Here is a 17,588-nt window from a genome sequence, read left to right on the forward strand (position 1 = left end):
CTTATTTTTATGGCTTTTTGTTCTTGAATTACTTTTAGTTTTTTTTCTAGAAGTGTCACTATTTTATCTAGTTTTTCTGTTGTTTTTGGAATAAACTTGTTCATCTTGTTCTCTTGGGGTTTTTAAAATCATGCTCTAGCTGTATTTAGGCCCCATTTTTTATTCTGAATATTATTCATTTTTATTGTCCCATTCTTATCAGTCTTGCCAGAAGCTTGTCTACTTTATTATTTTTTTAAGAAACCAGTTTTTATTTTGTGATTTTTCTTTCTTTATGTCTTTGTTTTCTATTTTATGGAATATATGAACTATTTTCTTTCTTTACTTATTTTTGCTAGTATGTAATTCTTTTACTGCCTACATGACTTGAAAGTTTAGCTTTTTGCTTTCAATTTTCCTTTTATAAGAATAATTATACATAAGACTATGCATTTCTCTCTAGGTACTACTTTGCTCTATTCCACAAGTTTTGTCATGTGGTACTTACATTGTCTTTAGTTTTAAATATTCCATGACATTGTAATATCCTCTCTACCCAAGGAGCTATTTGTTCATTTTTTTTAAGTTTTCAATTAAAGGTTGTTGCTATTTCTTAACCATCTTTTTATTGTTGATTACTAATTTAAGTGCTTTGTGAACATAGATGATATTAAATCTTGGAAACTGAATTTTCTTGTGACCTAGTATGTGGTCATTTTAGAAAAGTTACTGAATGTATTGAAAATACTCTCCATATTTTTGGGTGCAAGGTTCTTTATCAATTAGATCAACCTTGTTAATTTTATCAAAGTAGTCTGTATTACTACTAAATTTTACTTTGCTGGATGTATCAGTTTTTAGTAAACGCGTCAAAATCTTACAAAATGATTATCATTTTCGAGTTTTTATCAAGCTCTCTTTTTATTTGTGAAAGTTTATGAAAGTACCAATTGTATCATTCCTTTTATCGTGATAAAATACCTTTTTATTCTCTTAATGCTTTTTATCTTCATTTTTACTTTGTCTAATGTTAACATTGCTGTGTCAGTTTTTTGTTGTTGTTATTTTCCTTGTAATCCCTTTGTTTTCATCCTTTCAGCTTTGTTACATTCTAGACATGTTTTTGGAAGGAGGGTTTATTTGTCTATCCAATTTTGTAGTCTCTGTCTTTTAACAGGTGAGTTAAACCCACTTATACTCATTGTGAATGATATATTTAGAATCATTTCTACTATTTTGTGTTTTATGTTTACCATCTTCTTTCTTTTTACTTCCTGGCCATCTATTGAAGTCTTAAAGCCATTTTTATATGGTCCTTCTTTCTTTCTTCTATTTTTGGGAGCTACACATTACACTATTATTGTTATTATTATTGCTGTTATTATTATTATTTTAGTAGTTACTCAACGTTTTAACATCCACATAACTGTACACTGTTCTACAATGTTGATAGTTACTTAATATATTTATTCCCTTTTCAAACTACACGAGATTCCAGAATGCTTTATCGGAGGAAACATAGGAGGACATAAAATGTTATGTTCTGAAAAGCTTTGTTAGGTGACTCAAGAAGTGACTACTGTGATGCCAAAGCACTGATGAACAAGACTAATGTGAAGTGTTTTAACAAAAAACTTTCACTGTTAAGGAAAATTGTCCTGCACTTGGAAATAATCAGAAAGCAAGAATAGGACTGTATGTCCCTTCAATGTAATCGTGAAGCATTATTCAACAAGCCCACCCCCAGGATTATTTAATTATTTAATTCAGTAGGAAAATTTACCAGTGTTTGACCTGGCTATTTGCTATGAATTAGAGTCTAGATACTGTGCAGTTACATGTAAATTTGTAGATTTTCTTTTTGGTAGAGATGTAAATGATTATGTTTAATAGGAAAGATAATAATCTATTATTTCATTGCCCTGCAGAACATTAACTCGTTTTATATATAATCTAGCAATCTTTTTTTTTCCTAGAAATAACCAGTTCTTCAAATGCTCGTAGAATGCAGCTTTATCATCCTACTGCTTCCTTCATCAATTAAAATAAAATCATTGACATGGGTTCATTCTGTATAGGTAAGAGAGTCATATTTTTAACTTTTGAAATTTTCCTTTGATATTATGATGTGTGAGAGTGAAAAAATTATACATCCATATTTTATGATATATAGCTAAATTAATAAATTAAGTGTTAAGTAGAAGTTGGGTTATTTCATCTTACTTGCTAAAAGTTTATGTATTTTAAATGGGTCAGAAACTTTTCTACATATTCCGTGTTAATTCACATTGTGTTGGAACATATATCCTAAAAGCAGTTAGTTATTGTGAGAACAGAAAATACAACCCTGGGAGTGTCAGAAATGAGGTCTGTGGATTGATAGAGGCCAGGTATGCAGTGCTAAGGAGCTTCAACTTTTTCCTGCAGGTGATGGGGACCACTGAAGTGTTTTTTCAGGTTGAGCGGTGTGATTTTTAAAAGATGATTTGGCAACAGTGGAAAACGTGCACAACACCAGTTGAGACACTGTTGTAAGGGCCCAGGCAGGACCCAGTGAGGGTCTGAGAGCTTAAACCAGGACAGTGGTAATAGGGATTGAGAAGTGAAGTCAAATTTAAGGTAAAATCTGCAAAAATTGACAGTGATTCATTTTGCAGAAGCATACGAGAGAGAAATAAGCAATGATTCCTACTGGTTTCAACAACTGGGAAAATGGAGGTAGTACTATTTTTTTTAATAAATTTATTTATTTCATTTATTTATTTTTGGCTGCACTGGGTCTTCGTTGTTGCGTCTTGGCTTTCTCTAGTTGCAGAGAGCGGGGGCTGCTCTTCGTTGAGGTGCGCGGGCTTCTCATTGCGGTGGCTTCTCTAGTTTCAGAGCACGGGCTCTAGGCACACGGGCTTCAGTAGTTGTGGCTCTCGGGCTCTAGAGCGCAGGCTCAGTAGATGTGGCGCACGGGCTGAGTTGCTCCGCGGCATGAGGGATCTTCCCGGACCAGGGCTCGAACCCGTGTCCCCTGCATTGGCAGGCGGATTCCTAACCACTGCACCACCAGGGAAGCCCGGAGGTAGTACTATTAACTGAGGTAAGGAACACAGAAGGTAGAGTAGGTTGGTGGTGGTAGGTTGAAGGGCTGAGACAGGAATGGTGGGGCCTAGAGCCATTGCTCTTTTAAATGGTCGTTGCCCCTTTAAGATCCTGCCCTTCCCCCCCTTAACCCACCCAGGCCCCTGCTGGATTTCCTTGCCCTCATTTACAGTCCATGCCAGAGCTTCTGAGCATGCGCTGAAGGAAGAGCAGGACTAATTAAAGCTCTCCTGAGGCTCAAGGTATTGCATCTGTGGCTCTTAGCAAAGAGTTCCATTTTGAGAGCATGTTTTCCCCATCTGACCATTCTTTACTCTTTTTTCTTTTTCTTAAGTCCTTTCCTACTATAATTTTATAGTACCTGTATTTCTTTTTGTAACTCAGAAGTAATGAACATATGGGTTTTTTTTTAATAATAAACAATTAAAATAATGTTTAAAATTGTGTGTCTATCAAATATACACTTGTTGGGATATGAGAGGAAGAAAGGTTAACTTTATCTGGTAAATTACATAAAGCCTTGAAGCAAATGTACTCAATTATTGTCATCTTCTTTCTTTTATTGTAAAACCTCCACACCTAACCACAGTGCCATGCCTTTTGCTTCACTGGTAATTTGGTGTCCCTGAAGGCTACTGAAATTTGGTATGCAGGATAATAGAATTCATGTGTGTTAAGTGTTGTTTCAAATTCTTGGAAATCAGTGTTGTATACCAGCCTAAATGTACCCAGAGTTAGTCTTTTTAAAAAATCTAAAGAACATTTTTCCTTCTGCATAAACCTTCATGTTGAAATAACTCTTTATTGTTAGTATGTCACAGCAACATGCCTTAATAAAGACAGCCAAAGTCCAAATACCTCTGTCAACATTAAGTTGATATAAACACAGCAAATGTGACCAGATCACAAGGAAACCAGATTTTGAGGACAGATGTCTGGGAGGAAGGAGCAAGAAGACAAAGGGAGGAAAAGCAAAAGGAAAATGGAATTAGCGGTGAGATGGACGTGCCTCTGTGTTCTGGCCTCCCAAACCAACAACTATCATTCAAAAACCGTCTGTAAGTGGGTGAAAGCATATACTAAATTAGATCTAAATCTGATATGGAGGAATTGGCCATTTCCATGTCTCAAACCTTAGCAATAAAAGAGTATGAATAGAGTTAGGTCTAAAGTTCTATTTTTAGGTTACAGCAGAAAGAGATGAAATATGAGGGAAGTTAGCCATTAATTATGTTTGAATTTAGATCATAGAGTGTTTTGCTTGCTAAGAGTCCAGTTTTACATGCTGTCCCAAGAGGCACTGAGCTTAGAGGATGGGACATTCATTTAATTCAACAGATTCATTCCTGAGTGCCCAACTTAATGAAAACGTCAGGGTTGTTGCTGTTACTGCCGCTATGCGGCTGCTATTTCTTATGCAGGGAAATTTTACAACTAGGGAATACAGACTGAAATGATGAATTTGCCATACTCATGGACGTCTGTCATTTGAGGATATAATTCAGTAGGATGGATAAAAATTTGCCAAATGTCCCAAAGTTCCCCAGGATTAAAATCTGGGTGCTATTGGAATTGCCTGAACCACTTGAGTTGGTTAAGTATTGTGCAAACATGATGATAACCTGCATATCAAGAGTCTTAACCCCAACTGGGCTTTCTAAATTAAAACCAGCAATTTACACTAGCTTCAGAGAGTAGGAAGCCAAAGTAGATTTCAGAGAATCAAGTTTGATCCACTGGAACTACTCAGTCTCAGAAAGGAGAAGTCACCAATCCCAAAACCATTCTGAAAATCGTTATGTATGAGAATTCATTCAACAAATGCGTCCTGGGCATATTATCCTAGGTGTGAGGAATACAGGGTTAAACCAGCAAAGCCTCTCCTCTCGCTAGTGGCGCTTGCCTTCCAGTGAAGGCTTTCTTCTTGGCTGCAGTACTGGATGGGGTGGTAGGGGTGAGAGCAAGGAAGAGGAAGAGGAGGAGGAGTTGTCGACTCTGGAAATTGCACACTTGCTCTACTATCTGATCATGAAATGGGCTCCAAATTAAAACATAATGATGTGACTAAGTAGATTAGAAAGAAGGGTGGTATCCATTATGTCTTCTTCAGTATGAAGGCTCTTGTCCCTATGTTTATCTGCCTTAAGAAGAATTAGCCAGATCTTGTAATTTCCCTATAGAAAGTTACATGAGTGCACAAATTCACATGATTTTCAGAACCAAGTTAATCCTTAATTTACTGGCATCCAGCTATTTGAGCCAGAAGATCATATTGCATCTTAAATGATATAAACTCATCTTCATCGGTTTTCATATGAATGAGAAGAGTGTCTTATTCTCAGCCAAACAGCAAATCAAATCCTCCTGTCAATTATCTGTTTCAGTGCAAGATTTTGAATAGTCTCAGTTTTATTTGCCCCTCCTACCAGGCCTGAGATTCTTCTTTCACCTTTTTTTAATAAAGACATTTTTAAATTGAATTATAGTTGATGTACAATCTTATGTTAGTTTCAGGTATACAGCAAAATGATTTAGTTTTACATATATATGTATATATATACGTATACTTTTTCAGATTATTTTCCACTATAGGTTATTACAAGATATTGAATATAGTTCCCTGGGCTATACAGTAGGTCGTTGTTTATCTGTTTTATATTTAGTAGTGTGTATCTGTTAATCCCAAATTCCTAATGTATCCCTCCCCAACTCCTTTTCTACTTTGGTAACCATACATTTGTTTTCTATGTCTGTGAGTCTTATTCTGTTTTGTAAATAAGTTCATTTGTGTCATATTTTAGATTCCACATATAAGCAATATCATATGGTATTTGTCTTTCTCTTAGTATGATAATCTCTAGGTCCATCCATGTTGCTGCAAATGGCAGTATTTCGTTCATTTTCCTTCACCTTTTTTTGTCATAGAACCTTGTGCAAACCCAATGAAGTTAATGTTTTTTAAAAAAAATTATTTATTTATTTTTGGCTGCACTGGGTCTTCATTACTGGGTGTGGTCTTTCTCTAGTTGCGGCGAGCGGGAGCTACTCTTCATTGCAGTGCGCGAGCTTCTCATTGCAGTGGCTTCTTTTGTTGCGGAGCACGGGCTCTAGGCGTGCAGGCTTCAGTAGTTGTGGCATGCAGGCTCAGTAGTTGTGGCTCATGGGCTCTAGAGCACAGGCTCAGTAGCTGTGGAGCACAGGCTTAGTTGCTCCACATCGTGTGGGATCTTCCCCGACCAGGGCTCGAACCTGTGTCCACTGCATTGGCAGGCGGATTCTTAACCACTGCGCCACCAGGAAGCCCGAAGTTAATGGTTTTTCCTCAGGACAATGAGGTTACTGGAGAGGGTGCACTCATACAAACACATATTTTGAATGCCATTTTTTAGAAATCACAGAGCCCACCCCCCCACATTATAAAAATGTTAAATTTAGGCTATGGGAGGTTAGATAATAGGTTTAAGATGATTCCGGGACATACAGCAAGTCACATAATTAGTTAGCACAGCAGTAACTACAACCAAGTTCTCAAAAGTTTGTGAGTTGTTTTTTGTTTTTGTTTTGTTTGTTTGTTTTTACTAACAGATTCCACTCTCTGGTACAGGCCCCATCTCTGAACCATTTTTTTCTTATCTGGAAATATTAATATAGAACAATATTATCTTTGTAACACATTTACACTCTGATTCCTTTGTAAACAGAGTAAATGTGTCCCCACATCCACAATTTTAAGGTTGGGACTTTAGCTCAATAGGGGCCCTCCCTCCCTAATAACTCAGCGACATGACTGCCATCGCAAACACGTGCTGAAGTCTTTCTCATCTGTTGTGTTTGAAGCCAGAGAATGGAATAGCATTGTAGCTTTCCTTTGTGGATTATTCCTTACTCAACAGCCATTCTGCTTTTGACCTGAAAAACTGGGCCACAGAGATCTTGCACCATCAGGCTTCTTTCTTATTGGACTGTGAAAGTCTAGCATATGGCTAATTACAATTTACACCTCCTTAAGTGCTCCAACAATCCTCTAAAGGATGTTTTGTCTCTTTGGTTTAGTGTTCAGAGCACTTTTTGCAGACAAAGCAGTAAACAGTTCCTTTGGAGGTGCTTTTTAATTTCAGATGATGATGGAAGATGATGATCTTCTGTCTGGGTTCTTAATGATGTATTCTCGGCCTGGTCTGTTATATGACGGTGTTCCTAATGATGTGTCATTGCCACTTACAGCATCCTGGTGACCAGCTTGCCTTTTCCTCAGCATCTTCTTCCCATGGTCAAGACATGAGACAGGTCCATTGAGAATAAAATGAAGAACCAAAGTAAGTGAAAGAAGATGAAATTTTAGGAGCAAAATGTCTGTGGCATAAAATAAATATAACTGATGATAATAAAGGTATTTGATCAAAGATACCTGAGTCATTTTGTGTTTATGTTTTCATTTTTGTCATTGCTCTTTTCAGCTGTGTATGTGTTTATGAGATAAATACATGCTCTGTTGCAAGGAGATGGGTGCTTCTTGAAATAACATATAATGGAAAGTTATTGCTTCAGACTAAAAATTTAATTTTAGTTTGTTGGATGTCAAAATAATGAGAAATCACTTAAGCAGAGAAGTTTTATATTCAGTGAAGTGGTTTGCACAAGGAGAAGACGTGCTAATGGAGATGTTTTATTTGAAGCTGGATATAGAAGGTAAGGATGGATTTAGTCCTGGGGCTCTCTTCTGGCCCTGCCAACAGGTGACCAGCTGGCACCAAATATAAGCATGACAGCTTGGGGCAGTCAACTGAGACCCACATTTCTATTTTCCTTCATCCAGGGAATAGCTAAAAACATGACTTCTAATTCCCTTACTGGCATGGAGCTGTGCAGAAATAAATAAGTTTTCAGTTAAATGAGTGTAAATAAAAATATGTCCTATCATTTATAATTTTAAAGTTTAAGTTCATAGTAGTGCTTTAGAGCTAACGTGATCTATGAACTAAAGTAATGTGAGCTCCCATGAGTTCTTGACCATATGAACAACCTTGGAAAAGCTGATAATATGGGAGATTTCAAATTTGAAAATTCAGCTTTGAGATCAATGTTTATGGGATGAATATCCTTAGGGGAAACCTATACCTCCTTAATGGGGATGCAGACCTAGGTGAGAAGATCTGGTCTTTGTCCTATTACCTTAAATTGCTGATGTGCCCAAGACTCAACATAGCTCTGATAAAGATGCTCACAAATATACCAGATGAGCTCCTGAACTTTAATGTTTTCCTTTTAATTAATATTTCTTTTAACTTTAAGTATACCTTTAAAAGTACTCTTAAAGCTCCCAAAGGATGGTTAAAAGAGAATGTGGCCAGCATTTATGAGAGTTCTGCCACAATAAGGCTCAGGACTGTTAGACCTTAGGTCAGAGGGACCAATAGGCAGGTGGACCCGAGACACCAGCCTGTTCAGGAGAATACACAACCTGGTCATCCCTGCAGCTCTAGTCTGCTCTGTGCTCAGAGACCAGGAAGTCTTGTACTTTCTACAAACAATGTCAATTCAGGGCAAAAGTGCATCTGGAATTCTATCACAATCACAGCTCCCTCCCTCCTTCCCCAGCACCTATCAAGGTCACTTTAAACTTTCTTTAAAAATTACATATGATATGGCCCCCAAGGCAATTTAAAAATACTTCCATACAAGGAAACAAAAGTACAAAGTTATAGGGGGAAAGAAATCTTTTGCAAAACAGAGGCTGCAGGGCATGTTATAGAGTTTTTTGGTGGGGGGGGTGCTTCCTGACAAAGAAATCTTGATATGATTGCTTATATTTTCTTTTTTATATCTTCACTTCTCATTGTAGTCATATTTTCCCCAATACATGGCCATATTTCTAATACCTGTTTTGAATTCTTTGTCTGCTAATCTGCTCATTCTCTTATCTCTTCCTTTCTGGGTTTGTTTCTATTGATTGATTTTTCTCCTGGTTATAAGTCCCAATTTCTTGCTTCTTATATATAGTGATTTTTAATTTGGGGGGAGGTTTTAAAAATGGAAGTATAGTTGATTTACAATGTTTCAGGTGTACAGCAAAGTGATTCAGTTATATGTATATATATATATATATATATATATATATACTCTTTTTTATATTCTTTTCAACTATAGGTTATTATAAGATATTGGCTATAGTTCCCTGTGCTATACAGTAGGTCCTTGTTGTTTATCTATTTTATATATAGCAGTGTGTATCTGTTAATCCCAAATTCCCAGTTTATCTCTCCCCACCCCTTTCCCTTTTGGTAATGATGAGTTTGTTTTCTATGTCTGTGAGTTGATTTCTGTTTTGTAAATAAGTTCATTTGTATCATTTTTTTTAGATTTCACATATAAGTGATATCATATGGTATTTGTCTTTGTCTGACTTACTTAGTATGATAATGTCTAGGTCCATGCATGTTGCTGCAAATGGCATTATTTCATTCATCTTTATGGCTGAGTAGTATTCCACTATATATATATTCTATTATATATATATTCCATTATGTGTATATATATATATATATATATATATATACACGTATCTACCACTTCTTCTTTATCCAGTCATCTGTTGATGGACACTTAAGTTGCTTCCACATCTTGGCAATTGTAAACAGTGCTGCTATGAACATTGGGGTGCGTGTAAATGATTTTTTATTGGATTCTATAAATTGTGAAGTTTTGTTATTGACCACTGGATGTTGTTGTCTTAGTTAAAGCTTGTTAGCCTTTGTCCTAGCAGTTAGTTTATTTATTTGTGCATTAGCTTGACCTTTTGAAGCTTTTTCTTAAGCTTTGTTGGAGTGGGTTTGGAGCAGCCCCTGCTGCAGGGCTAATTTAGGCCTCCTGCAAGGGCATGACTCTTCTGAAGTGTCTAGTGACTGCCCCACATGTTCATGGTAGACTCTTCACACCAATTTGGCTTTTGCTTTTTCCATACCCTAGAATCGCTCTTTCTGGGATCACCAAGGACTTTTTAGTCCAGAGGATACTTTTCAGTTTTCATCTTACTTGACTGAACAACAGTAGCATTTAATATTGTTCACCACTCCCACCTTTAAAGACTTTCTTCTTGAGACTTTTGTTTCATGCCATTCTTGTTTTCCTCTTACCTCCATGGATATTTTGCCAGTTCTCCTTCTACCCAATCTTTGTATATTCCTCAGACTTTTTCCAAAGCTCTCTTCTTATTTTACTCCACACTCTTCCTCTTTCTCCAGGGGATCTCATGGTGTCCCAGAGCTTCCACTACCTTCTATTTTACACTGAAAAAACCGTGTGTGTGTGTGTGTGTGTGTATTTTCTCAACCCCAGATGTTTTCCAAGCTTCAGATTCCCCCATTACCAATCACTTCTTCAATATCTCATCTTGAATATTTCAAACACATCATGTTCTAAAGTGACCACATGATTCCAGCCCACTGCCCTGCACCTGCTCCTCTCCCAAGTTTCCTGTCTCGTTGAAAGGCACCATCCAGTTTGTAATGCCAAAAAATCTACAAGTCATTCTTGAAGCTTCCCTTTCAGTGTATATGAATCATTAAATACAATCATTTTTTTCCTTCTAAATATCTCTTGAATCTGTCCCCAAGATCCAACAAGAAACTATTGGTCCTACATACCAAGCATGATTCTAGAGCAGAAGAGAGATATGTGGCCAAGGATGTGTCCGTGGATTTCAGAGTAGAACACAATCAAGGAGACAAGATTGTTCCCCCACACCCACTTTGTACAAGATCTCAGCATACCTTCTTCCCCAGATTCAGATACATACCAAGGAAGAAGTGGAGAACCCCGCCCCCCCGCAAATTGACTGTAGTCAAATTTACAAATTCCAGAAGAATGTGGCTTGAGACTGAAATTAATTTCACTTATATAAAAAATAATACCCTACTTCTTTGCAAAGGCATAAAAATCATACGCAATATCTGACCAACATAATTGATAAAGACTTGATATTTAAATTGTAAATAAATGTAAATGCAAAGATTAAATAGGCTCTGCAATTAGGAAATCTTCATCCTCATTCAAGCCACCCTCATTTCCTGCCTGAAAGCCAGCAACCACCTTCTGAATGTTCTTTCGCTTTCACTCTTATTTACCTCCAATCCCATTCTCTACACCAAAACATGGGTGATCTTTTTGAAATGTAAACTTGAGCCTATAACTCTTCTGCTTATAACCCATTAATAGCTTCTCTTTGTTTTTAGAGTAGAGTCCAAATTCATTTACCAGGGCCTCCAAGGTTACCCATGCAGTCCTCTCTCTTCCATCCTCACTTTCAGTCTCTACGCACTGGACTCCTCTCAGCTCTTCTAGTGTGCTACTTCCGTAGGACTCCAGACAGACCAGGAGTACTCCTCTTCAGTTCCTCGCTACACACACACTGACCTGGCCAACTCCTATTCATCCTTCAGTTTCCTGTTTAAGTGCCACTTCCTCCCTGAAGCCCCCTTCCTTTGCCCAGATCCGTCTGGGGCCTGCTGTGAGCCACTCTCATTTGCTCCCTACGATTTTCCCTCATAGCACTTTACTACCACTGTGCTCCGTGAGAGCAGGGCCAGGCTCTCTCCTATCCTTCATACCCATGTAGTACCCCAAACGGGGCTGTGTGGCACAAGAGGACATGCGGTAAATGTTGAATCAAAGAAAGGAGTCCAGGAAACTAATTCCCACCAAAGTGTTAACAGATAATGGTTTAAAATGCTCTCTGGGGCTTCCCTGGTGGCGCAGTGGTTGAGAGTCCGCCTGCCAATGCAGGGGACACGGGTTCGTGCCCCGGTTTGGGAAGATCCCACATGCCGCGGAGCGGCTGGGTCCGTGCGCCATGGCCGCTGAGCCTGCGCGTCCGGAGCCTGTGCTCCGCAACGGGAGAGGCCACAGCAGTGAGAAGCCCGCGTACCACAAAAAATAAAAAATAAAATAAAATGCTCTCTGGAGGGTGGAAGATATTCAGATAAAATTTCCAAATTTAAAGGAATGTACCTCTACTGGTAAGGCTTCAATTACTGGCATATTTCTTAGCTAGAGGCTTTCCAGCTCCTGATACTTCCAGGCTTCACCAGGAGAAAAGGGACCAGCAATGTCTGCCATTACCCTTGAATCTCTAGGTCATCTGTCTCCTGCCTACCTAACTTCATTTGTGCTCTTGTCCTCCCTTCCTGCTGTGCTCTGCCCAAATGGGTTTGTTTGCATCTCTGACACACGCTAAGCTCTTGCCCCACCTGGGTCCTTGGGTGCTGTCTCTCCACGTGGGATGCTCTCTTCCCCGCACCCTGCTCTTTACAAGACAAATGCCATTTCCTAAGACAGGCCAGCTCTGTTATTCCCTGGCACTGTACTCTCTTTGTCTCTGTCATAGCATTTAACCACACTTGGTCCTTTTATGTATTTATATGTTTACTTGCTGTAGTCCATCTCCTTTACTAATCTGTAAATGAAGGCAGGGACCACATCTACCTTGTTCCCTGCTGTTCTGCCAGGATCTAACATAGTGCCTAGGGCATAGCTGGTACTCGATAAGTATTTGTTGAATAAATGAATTAATATTTATTATAAACCATGAGCTGGTAGTTACATTTATTATTATACCATAGATGATTTCACAAGGAAAATTGGAATGTTTCTGTTAACATTATAGAGGTTTGGCAAGTCAGACACAAAAGTACATCTGAAGTTGCATCTGGATGGGTTGCTAATCTTGGGGTGGAGGATATTGGGAGAGGGAGGGCAAGGAAGGACAAGGGGATGGAGAATCCAAGGCTAGAGAGTGGGATAAAAGCTAAGGAAAGATGAGAGGGCAAATGCCATTTAGAGCACTTTACCCTTTGATCTGTGTTCTCCCAAGACCTTTATCTTAGAGATTTCAATTTTCCATGCTTTAAGCCTATAAAAACTAATGTGATTGAAGGGAAAAAATTCAGCCTCTAGGTTAATTTTGTGAAGTCACTGGGGTCCTGTATTAGGGTCCTATTGCTGCCATTACACATTGCCACAAATGTAGTGACTGAATACAATAAAAGTTTACTCTCTTACAGTTCTGGAGGCCATAGTCTGCAATGAGTCTAATGGTACTAAAATCAAGGTGTCAGCAGGGCTTGTTCCTTCTTGAGGCTCCAGGGGAGAATCTATTCCCTGTCCCTTCCAACTTCTGGCGGCTGCTGACATTCCTTGGCTTGTGTTACATCACTCAGGTCTCTGCTTCATGGTCTGTAGTCTTCGTGCCTTCTCTTCTGTAGTCAAATCTCCCTCTACTTTTCTCTTGTAAGGACACTTGTGATTACATTTAGGGCCTCCCTGGATAATCCAGGATAATCTCCCTCTGTCAGGATCCTTACTTAATCACACCTGCAAAGTCCCTTTGGCAATATAAGGTCACATTTCCAGCCTCCAGGGATTAGAATGATTGTATCTTTGAGGGCCATTACTCAGCCTATCATGGGTCCATTTCAAATTTGAATGTCTATCATACTGTCTCTTTAAAAAAGCAAGTGCTTTATTTGTTTGTTTTGGGTTTGGTTTATTTTTAGAACTCTAACAGGCTCTTCATAATTGTTCTTTTCTTCAGAGCTCTAGCAATTTTCAGTGCTAACCAAACTTCAGCTCTAAATGTAGTGCCTTTCATCTCTCACAGAACAAAACTTTGTTTTTATAAAAAAGAGAAAGTACCGCGGAGCGGCTGGGCCCGTGAGCCATGGCCGCTGAGCCTGCGCGTCCGGAGCCTGTGCTCCGCAACGGGAGAGGCCACAGCATTGAGACACCCGCGTACCGCAAAAAAAAACCAAAACAAAACAAAACAAAAAAAGAGAAAGTATATCCTAAGCCAACAAAACACTTAAGTTTTGTTTTATGTCAGGCATTTCTTTTGAAAGGCATCTCCCGTGAGACTAAAATATATATTTATCTGATAAAAGGTTTGTTTTAGAGATGACAAAAAATAAAACTTCCAGAGATTTCTGTTAGGCAAAGTCCTGAGCAACATAGGTTTTAGTATGTTTCTGCTTTTAACAGATCTAATACCACCTACTTAGAAAGTAGAAATTCACTGTAGGTAGTTTTTTGCTTTTTTGCTTTGACACCACAGATGTGGTACTTGAAAATCAACTTAAATGGAATTTGCCCTTTAGACCGTTATCTCATAACCCTGAAAACCTGCTAAATGACATATCCTCAGGTTAAGTCAGGTTTCTGATGCAAATGATTTTAATGACCACTCCCCGAAGGCACATAATTTGAGAGCCTGAGTGAAGAGCCTGGAGCTGCTCTTTGATGGAGACCTTAGTTTCGGGCCAGGACCATGCAGAGAGGAAGCTATTCCTGGAAAGAACCCCAGCCTTCTCAGCTCAGTTGCCATGGACATGAATTAGTTACTTCCAGCCCAGTGCTGTCCAAATAGAAATATAACACAAGCATTATATTTAATTATGTAATTAACATTTTTCTAGTGCACGTTAAAAACAGGAAAAAGAATAAGTGAAATTAATTTTAATGATACACTTTACTTAGCCCAATATATCCAAAATATTATTTCAACACGAATCAATAAAATAAATAATTATTGAGAGATTTTACATTCTTTTAAAATTTTTTTTCATATTAAATCTTGATTCTGGTGTATATTTTACACCTCCAGTGCATCTCAGTTTGGACCAGCCCCATTTCGAGTGCTCAGAAGCCAATGTGGCTAGCAGCTACTGTGTGGGTTACATAGCCTTTTTTGATGACTAAAAAAACTTTACTTAGTCAGTTGTGGTTCTTCGCCATCACAGATGCACGCTTTTACTTCTTTATATACTTTCTGGTTTTGTTGTAATTTTGCTTATTAGTTTTCTTGTAAGCTGTAAATCTTTGTTTTTATAGGATTTTTAAAAAATCTTTGTTTTTCTTCAATGGGAAACAAGAACTTTCTCTTAAAGGATGAGAGTTGGAGGATAACCCGTGTACTAAAAATGAGATAAAATGATTTTTATTCCCCTGGTTAGCTTCACAGATGCTCTCTGAGCCCTTCAAAAAGATCTCCTCCAGGGGTTCCCTGGTGGCACAGTGGTTGAGAGTCCGCCTGCTGATGCAGGGGACACGGGTTCGTGCCCCGATCCGGGAAGATCCCACATGCCGTGGAGCGGCTGGGCCCGTGAGCCATGGCCGCTGAGCCTGCGCGTCCGGAGCCTGTGCTCCGCAACGGGAGAGGCCACAACAGTGAGAGGCCCGCATACCGCAAAAAAACACAAAAAAAACAAAAAAACTCAGAGTCTGAAGGTACCATGCCTTCAGTACCTGATGGATAAATAGCCCAGGGGAAGGTATCTCAGTGTCATGTCTCCACGGGTCCAATTTCCTTATTTCCAGGGATGGAACGTGATGGAGCAGAACTGGCCAATGTGCAACACTGTCCATTTCCTTCAGCAACTCTTTTTTTAACCCCGAATAATTCCTATCTTGCAGTTAGAATATAAAAAAGAGCTAGTCTAAGATATCAAAACCATGAGCAAATGAATGAAAGGAAATAAGAGCTATGGAAAAATTGCAGTAGAACTGAAGCTCAGTAAATATTAAAATATCTGATCTGAACCTGAGTATTTCAGGGTATGTGACCATTGACATAATAAATAATGTCTGACTTTGATATTACTGAGTGAAAAAAGTACCTAATTTTAGAACAAATAATATAATTATTAGACAATGAACTTGTTTTGTTTTTCTAATCTGACTGCCAGTTAGAAATATTATTGTTTAAGTGTAGGCAACATTTTATTTTGTGGCATTATCAGAGAATGAGGTACTCTACTTGAACAAAAAGCAAATTAACCCTTTTGCTTAACTAACCCTTTTCTTAAACCCATATAGATCCTGCATTTAACTAAGCCCTGTGGTGCTTTCTTGATATTTTTACTGAAGGTCATTTCCTTTAAAGCAGTCACTGCTTGATGATCACAGGTGAGGCATGGGAGGAAGTTTCCTTTTCCTGACAAGATGGCAAACTTTGTTTTCTCCCTCAATCTCAGCTCTAGGTATGCCAAAGAAGTGAAAGAGAGGTTAATGAACTGGCCAAACTATACAAACAATCAATAAAATCAAGAGAGAAACAAAACAAAATAACTAAGAGAGAGAAAAAATAATCATAAGCAAAGGTCTTAATAATTTAGGGAAATAACTGGAAGAATAAAAATAGAATGTGTAACTTTTTGACTCATTATTATGTTCTCCATCTCTGCTGAAATTCCCTCATGCTTCTTGTCCTCCTTTTCTATTAGCTCCTTCAGCATATGCATAATAGTTATTTAAAGTCCCTGTCTGATAATTTGAATATCTGGATCAGAGTCTTTGATTGCTTTATGTCTTGGCACTGTTTTTCTTATCCTTGATTTTTGTCTGTCCTATAATTTTTTTCTTTTTAGTTCTATGACTTTTTTTAAATTAAAAAGAAATTTTAATACAGTTTTTTAAAGTTACTTTCCATTTACAGTTATTACAAAATATTGGCTATTACAAAATATTGGCTATATTCTCCATGTTGTACAATGCATCCTTGAGCCTATCTTACACCCAACAGTTTGTACGTCTCACTCCCCAACCCCTATACTGACCCTCCCTCCCTACTGGTAACCACTAGTTTGTTCTCTATATCTGTGAGTCTGCTGCTTTTATGTAATATTCACTAGTTTGTTGTATTTGTTAGGTTTTACATACCAGTGATATCATACAGTATTTGTCTTTCTCTGTTTGATGTATGCCTTATAATATTTTACTGAATGCTGGACATTGTGTGTGGAAGAAAGTTGAGCCTGAGATAGTGTTTATGTCCAGAAATAGGTAAACTTCTTTTTGTGACAGGCCATAGATATAGAGGTTTAAGTCAGTCCAGTCAGGAGTTGAGCTGAGTGTACCACAGGGTTTCTGTCCAATAAAGAAAATCTAGGGGCTTCCCTTGTGGCGCAGTGGTTCAGAATCCGCCTGCCAATGCAGGGGACATGGGTTCGAGCCCTGGTCTGGGAAGATCCCACATGCCGCAGAGCAACTAAGCTTGAGCGCCACAACTACTGAGCCTGTGCTCTAGAGCCCGTGAGCCACAACTACTGAGCACGCGTGCTGCAACTACTGAAGCCCATGTGCTTAGAGCCCCTGCTCCACAACAAAGAGGGGCCTCTGCTGGCCGCAACTAGAGAAAGCCCACGCACAGCAATGAAGACCCAACACAGCCGAAAGTAAATAAATAAAATAAGTAATTTTTTTAAAAAAGAAAATCTAAACATAGGTAATAAAAAAGTGATGACTTGAGAGAAGATATTTCCAATATCCAAAATTAACAAGTGCTACATACCTAAAATATATAAGAAACAGCTTCAAACCAACAACAACAAAAATACAGGATGCCCAATAGAAAAACAGTCAAAATATATATATAGATAATTCTCAGAAAAGACATAGGAACAGCTAACAAGTATATGCTCAGTCTCACTCTCCACAGAAATGAAAATTTAAAAACTATTTTTGCCAATCAG

At 38.3% G+C, this 17,588-nt stretch overlaps 1 long non-coding RNA gene across 1 annotated transcript; it reads left to right on the forward strand.

The window, feature by feature from the left end:
• Nucleotides 1-1,980: 1,980 nt before the first annotated feature.
• Nucleotides 1,981-7,474, forward strand: LOC308612544. The gene is made up of 2 exons (XR_014015115.1): nt 1,981-2,057; nt 7,294-7,474. It is a non-coding gene; the product is annotated as an uncharacterized lncRNA (long non-coding RNA).
• The last annotated feature ends 10,114 nt before the right edge of the window (nt 7,475-17,588 follow it).

Source organism: Mesoplodon bidens, assembly GCF_964165515.1.
Source record: "Mesoplodon bidens genome assembly, chromosome: 2".
Lineage (NCBI taxonomy): Eukaryota > Metazoa > Chordata > Mammalia > Artiodactyla > Ziphiidae > Mesoplodon > Mesoplodon bidens.